General features: G+C 43.3%; 1 protein-coding gene across 5 annotated transcripts in view; it reads left to right on the top strand.

Moving 5' to 3' along the window:
• The window catches only part of smad9 (SMAD family member 9), a 38329-nt gene continuing 30961 nt past the window's right edge, over positions 1-7368 (top strand). The window contains exons 1-2 of one of the 5 annotated variants that reach the window (XM_014129760.3): positions 1-268; positions 5090-5346. The gene's annotated coding sequence lies outside the window, so the exon portion shown is untranslated. Of the gene's footprint in view, positions 269-4853; positions 5363-7368 lie in introns of those variants that run through there. The other 4 variants (XM_014129765.3, XM_014129759.3, XM_014129763.3 and 1 more) reach the window with 4 other exon arrangements.

Here is a 7368-nt window from a genome sequence, read left to right as displayed (position 1 = left end):
ATGTTCACAGTTTACAGCAACTGCTGTGGAACTTAACAATACTTCCCATTTTAAGCGCATCCATTTCGAGAAGGATCCTCTCCAACCATATTTATCGGGACTCTGATGGATCGTGACCAGAGCATAGTGTGGAAAAGTAGTCAGGAGACCTGTCACACTGGTTGAATCAATGTTGTTCACACTCATTTCAATGAAATCAAATGACGTTGAACCAACGTGGAATATATACGTTTAATTGACGTCTGTGCAGAGTGGGTCGTGATTCAAGGTACCTACATCCAACCCGCTCACGGAGAAGCGCTAAGCACGCAGTGAATGTCTGTTTCTATCATCCCAGTATCAAATATTTCTGATCCCTCTTTTGCATAGAAACTAGGCTATTTAAGATTCAAATTAGGTAGAGAAAGACACTGACTAGGCTAAACCAATCATTCCAGACACTTGTAGAATATATGACCAGGCGTATTGAAGCTGTTCTGGTTGCTGGTAGCCCAACGCCCCGTTAAAACGCGTTATGTTGGCGTTTCCTTGATCTCGGCAGTCACCTGTACACCATATACATACAGCGGTGAGCAGTAACAGCTTTTATCTTCTGGATTCAGCTTCACTCAAACATCGATTTAAGCTTGGTTTTAATATTGAAAGTCACAGCTGATTTCATGGCATTTATATCGATTTGTTCTCCTCTTAAATATGATGTATTTGTTTCAGTGTCTGAATTGTTTAATCAAATCGTTTGCCGACAGCTCCTGATATCCAGACATAAAAACTACAATCTGTCCTGAATTAGCCCAGTTCGCTTGTGCGCCGAGCTATATCCTGTCCACGGTTTTCCTTGGCAAAACTAGCTGGCTAGATGAACTGTGCTCGTTTTCTGTCCTCATTGCCTAACTTCATAAATACTCCACCCTCAACTTCCAAACCCATTTGGTAGTTATACAATCATGTAACTAAGAAATTCGCTTGAAAGAGGCATGAAAGTGTGTTGTTTTATTGATTTATTGATTTATTGAATAGTCATTACTAATTAATGTCGTAAGACAACAGTGGCAAATTATTTTATATATGTTTTTATTTAAGTAGACAACCCAGTTAAACAAGAACAAATTCTTATTTACTATGATGGCCTAACCCGGATGACACTGGACCAATTGTGAACCGCCCCTACGGGACTCCCAATCACAGCCGGTTGTGATACAGCAGAGGATCGAACCGGGGTCTGTAGTGACTCCTCTAGCACTGAGATGCAGTGCCTTAGACCGCTGTGATACAGCCTGGAATGGAACCAGGGTCTGTAGTGACTCCTCTAGTACTGAGATGCAGTGCCTTAGACCGCTGTGATACAGCCTGGAATGGAACCAGGGTCTGTAGTGACTCCTCTAACACTGTGATACAGCCTGGAATGGAACCGGGGTCTGTAGTGACTCCTCTAACACTGAGGTACAGTGCCTTAGACCGCTGTGATACAGCCTGGAATGGAACCGGGGTCTGTAGTGACTCCTCTAACACTGAGATGCAGTGCCTTAGACCGCTGTGATACAGCCTGGAATGGAACCGGGGTCTGTAGTGACTCCTCTAACACTGAGATGCAGTGTCTTAGACCGCTGTGATACAGCCTGGAATGGAACCGGGGTCTGTAGTGACTCCTCTAACACTGAGATGCAGTGTCTTAGACCGCTGTGATACAGCCTGGAATGGAACCGGGGTCTGTAGTGACACCTCTAACACTGAGATGCAGTGTCTTAGACCGCTGTGATACAGCCTGGAATGGAACCGGGGTCTGTAGTGACTCCTCTAGCACTGAGATGCAGTGTCTTAGACCGCTGTGATACAGCCTGGAATGGAACCGGGGTCTGTAGTGACTCCTCTAACACTGAGATGCAGTGTCTTAGACCGCTGTGATACAGCCTGGAATGGAACCGGGGTCTGTAGTGACTCCTCTAACACTGAGATGCAGTGTCTTAGACCGCTGTGATACAGCCTGGAATGGAACCGGGGTCTGTAGTGACTCCTCTAACACTGAGATGCAGTGTCTTAGACCGCTGTGATACAGCCTGGAATGGAACCGGGGTCTGTAGTGACTCCTCTAACACTGAGATGCAGTGCCTTAGACCGCTGTGATACAGCCTGGAATGGAACCAGGGTCTGTAGTGACTCCTCTAGCACTGAGATGCAGTGTCTTAGACCGCTGTGATACAGCCTGGAATGGAACCAGGGTCTGTAGTGACTCCTCTAACACTGAGATGCAGTGTCTTAGACCGCTGTGATACAGCCTGGAATGGAACCAGGGTCTGTAGTGACTCCTCTAACACTGAGATGCAGTGTCTTAGACCGCTGTGATACAGCCTGGAATGGAACCAGGGTCTGTAGTGACTCCTCTAACACTGAGATGCAGTGTCTTAGACCGCTGTGATACAGCCTGGAATGGAACCGGGGTCTGTAGTGACTCCTCTAACACTGAGATGCAGTGTCTTAGACCGCTGTGATACAGCCTGGAATGGAACCGGGGTCTGTAGTGACTCCTCTAACACTGAGATGTAGTGTCTTAGACCGCTGTACCACACAGGAGCCCAAGTGTTATGACTCCGAGTTCAGTTTTGAGATCTGCCGGCGTTGCTGGGCGTCTAGTCGTTTGGGATGAGATATGTAGTGACTTTGCCAAAACAGCCAGAAACACTACATGACCAAAAGTATGTGGACACCTGCTCATCGAACATCTCATTCCAAAATCATGAGCATTAATATAGAGCTGGTCCCCCCCTTTTGCTGCTATAACGGCATCCACTCTTCTGGGAAGGCTTTCCACTAGATGTTGGAACATTGCTGCTATAACAGCGTCCACTCTTCTGGGAAGGCTTTCCACTAGATGTTGGAACATTGCTGCAGGGATTTGCTTCCATTCAGCCTCTAGAGTATTAGTGAGGTCGGGCACTGATGTTTGGTGATTAGGCCTGGCTCACAGTCAGCGTTCCAATTCATCCCAAAGATGTTCGATGGGGTTGAGGTCAGGGCTCTGTGCAGTCCAGTCAAGTTCTTCAACACCGATCTTGACGAATCATTTCTGTATGGACCTCGCTTTGTGTACGGGGGCATTGTCATGCTGAAACAGGAAAGGGCCTTGCCCAAACTGTTGCCACAAAGTTGGGAGCACAGAATCGTCTAAAATGTCATTGTATGCTGTAGTGTTAAGATTCCGTCACTGGAATTAAGGGGCCAAACCCGAACCATGAAAAGCAGCCCCAGCTTGTGTAGCCTACCATTTTGCGGTTGTGACGTTGTTGCTCCTAGACGTTTCCACTTCACAATAACAGCACTACAGTTGACCGGGGCAGCTCTAGCAGGGCAGAAATTTGACTAACTGACTTGTTGGAAAGGTGGCATCCTATGACAGTTTCACGTTGAGAGACACTGAGATCTTCTACTGACAATGTTTGTCTATGGAGATTGCCTGGCTGTGTACTTGATTTTATGCACCTGTCAGCAGCGGGTGTGGCTGAAATAGCGGAATCCACTAATTTGAAGGGGTGTCCACATACTTTTGTATATATAGTGTATGTACATTCCTGTACCCTTAACCTTCTTATTTGTTGATTAAATCTGACTTTATTAGTATAATGAGTAATCCAGGAATGTTATGAGTTAATTGACAAGAGAAAACGCAATGAAAATAGAAACTCTACAGGATGCCAATGGCTACAATGAATGGCTAAATTACTTCCGGAGACAAAGGGACCACGGAATTGTCCTCGTCCTCACCACTCTACATATACATATATGTTTCATATACTGCAATATGAACACACATTACTTAACAGCCAACCTGCTTGCACCAATCCCATGCAATTACAGTAAAATAATGTAAAATAGAAGCCCCGCCTCCCCTAAATTAATTTTAATGATTAATCCATTCATTCATGACAATTACTGTAAAAATAGGTTTATTTAGTTACTGTAAAATGTTTTACTGCATCCCTTTTGTAAATCAAAATTACATTATTTAGCTGAAAATGTACATTTACAAGGGAAACTTGTGGAGTGTAATCATTACAATAATTATTATCTGGGCGATTTGTATTTTTTTTTTACTGAAATAGTCTGAGATTCATGTGGCTCACCCGACAGCCTGAACATTTTAATCTACAGTAGGCATAAGCAATTACTGTAAAGAAATACAGCATTTTAGAGACATTTTTACAGGAGGCTTCCAATTACAGTTAATAGCCATATTTGTTTCCACATTTTACCCATAATGCAATGCAATCTACAACATTTATTCTATGGTACACATTTATGGTATTTTACTGTTGAAATTAAAGTGTTACAGCCAACACTGCCAAACCCTTTCATTTTTTAATTTAACCTTTATTTAACTAGGCAAGTCAGTTAAGAACAAATTCTTATTTTCAATGACGGCCCACCGGGGAACAGTGGGTTAACTGCCTTGTTCAGGGGCAGAATGACAGATTTTTACCTTGTCACCTCTCCTACAACCTGGAGTAGAATAATAGTAAATGAAGTTGTTATGTTGTGCATTTCAGACATCAAAATGAAAAGACATAGAGAGACAGATATTGATAAGTGGAAAAATAATGTTTTGAAACGTTTTCATTATTCTGAAAACAGAATGGTATGGAACAGGTGGCCGTGCAGATCAAAATGGGTTAAATAAATATAAATGTCCTCCTACCTTATACTCAGCCTACCCAACCATACATATTCACTCTATACTAGGTTCATTCATTCATGTATTCATAGTAGGTTATTAATTCTATAAGAGCAATAGAATTCCAATTACTTTTGCAGTGTCGTTGATCATGACTTTAGGATGAGCAGCATACACAGAGAGAGAGATAGACAGAGAGAGAGAGAGATAGACAGAGAGAGAGAAAGAGAGAGAGAGGGAGAGAGGGATAGAGAGAGAGGGAGAGAGAGAGAGACAGCGAGAGAGGGAGAGAGAGAGAGAGAAAGAGAGAGAGAGAGAGAGAGAGAGAGAGAGGGATAGAGGGATAGAGAGACAGAGAGAGAGAGGGATAGAGAGAGAGAGCACACCGCTGCTGTCTGTCTGAATCTTTCTCGAATCCTGGGAAAGTTCCAGGGGCAGGCTGGCTGGCGGAGGGATCTGGCACGCAGGCACAGCGGCTCCAGCCTGGCTGACGCCGGGGTTGTGGCGCTCCGCTCGGCTCGTGGAGGCTCAAGGGCTCCTAGCAAACACGCTCCCCACCTTGCTCTCTCCGCGCCACGCTCAACTGGGCAGCCAGACATCACACGCAGGAACACAGGGACAGGAATCGCCCCCGTCTTTCACAACAGTGAAGCGCTGTCGTGAATGGACATCACACAGCAGAGGTGAGAGATGAAAAATGTAACTTTTTTAAAGGATATTAATAACTTTGTGTTGGTCTTCTAGTGGGTTATTGTAGGCTATCACATACAGGAGCATGTTGTTTAAGGATACAGGGTAATGGAAAATTGTAAATTATACGGTAATTTTGGGTATTATCAGCAGTAAAATACTCTGAAACCTTTTACTGCTGCATACTGTAAATTATGGTGCATTGTGGTAAAATGTTGTGGGTGGAAAAGGAATTGTTGTATTTTGAATGGTACTGTAATTCCACCCCACAGAATACAGTACCGTACCGTATCTTTGGTGTGACAAAAAACCTTTTGACCACTAGTGGGTGCATGGTATTGTTTATTCTGGCTCATTAACATATCTAGAGGTGTGCTCTATTTGTTGCACCCCTGAGAGGGGAATGCGGTACCAATTTAACTCCTATGTGGTTATAGTGCCCCTGCATTGTGTGTAGGAGACAGATTGTAGTGGCAGCAAGTCTTAAACCTTTAAAAGGGATGAGTATTTTGCCATGTAATTTTGGTCTGTTTTGCCCTGTAGTCACTGCCAGTTTGGAAGCCTTTGTTAAAAGGCCTTTATAGAAGTGCCACTGATATAAAACACCAAAATATTAATTAATATACTTTAATGTTTAAAAGCTTTACCTAGCAGCCAAACTGCTCGCACCAATTCTCTGTCATTACAGTTTAAGAAACCCCTCGCCTCAATGAATTTCAAACAGCCATTCATTTATTCAGATTACTGAAGAATTCTTTTTTTTTTTACTGTATTTTACTGTGTGCACTTGCTTTGATACTGTATTAATATTACAGTAGGTGTGCTGTAATATGAAATACAGCATTTTACTGTATTTGCCTGTAAGCTACTGTCATATTCACAGTAAGCCCTTTACAGTGTAGGTAGGTGAAAAAATATGAACATAATGACTGTTGAACACTATGACTAACTTTATTTTATGTCAAACTTTTTATTTCACCTTATATTTAATGATGATCTTAGGTTATTGTGTGTTCATAGGAAGTTAATGTCCCCGTTTGAAAGCGTGGTTGGCTTTTTGGCTATAGTGGGAAACAACATTGTGAAATAGACATTGTGATGCATATGTAACCTACTACTATGCGGAAAGCGGTTACCTTGTCGCTCTGTGATAGTGTGTAACTGTGCAGAGGGCCGGGGAGGGGACCTCGTCCTCAACATGTCATGTACAGAAGAAAATAACTTCCTCGTAGTAAAGGGAAACTGGTGTGTTTACCTTCGGGGTTGTGTGCCGATGATAAAGCATTAGGTAATTAAGCCTATCTCAGCCAGTAGACTGAGTGACGCCAGCTTCAGAAAGGAGTCAACGCAGGCAGAGCGGAACAGACGCGCTGGTGCCGCGCTGCCGCATTCAAGTGCAGTGGGCGTTGAGCGCCTGGAGTGCGTACCACATTTTTCCCCAAATACAAACCTACGCTGTTATAGGCTACTTTTCCAACTAACATATAAGCTAAATATGTGGTGTCAGATGATTCAATTTCTTAGTTCCAGTGGGTTTTTTAATTGACCGTGACTGACTGAACTGAAGAAAGATTAGCTCTGTCCTGCAGCCATAGGAACACAGTGCTGCGCTCAGTCACAGCATAACTCACGTGCCTGCTGCTGCTAGATTACAGTGATGCTTGCTCACGGCATGTTTTGTCATTTTTTATGTTCCCCAGGCTAGTACATTATTTCTAATGCAGATATATCATGATTATAACAATACATTCGTTTTGTTGTCATCTCAGTCCAAGAGAGGTTCAAACATGAAGAGCAACAGACCATAAACAGTAGCCAGGGTTTTTGGGGAGGAAACATAGGACTGAAAATCACAAGAATCACACTTTTACAAGACCACATAAACGACTCAACTACCGGACTACTCTGTGTAGGCTTCCTTAGACTGTTTTACAATGGAATAAATATCCCCCTCTTGCTGTAGGGGAGAGAGAGGGGGTAGCGAGAAAGAGAGAGAGAAATAAATAAATAAAGAG

Source organism: Salmo salar, chromosome 11, assembly GCF_965601325.2.
Source record: "Salmo salar chromosome 11, fSalSal1, whole genome shotgun sequence".
NCBI classification, from domain to species: Eukaryota; Metazoa; Chordata; class Actinopteri; order Salmoniformes; family Salmonidae; genus Salmo; species Salmo salar.
Note: the sequence above shows the minus strand (reverse complement) of the source record. Positions and strands in the feature narration are given on the sequence as shown.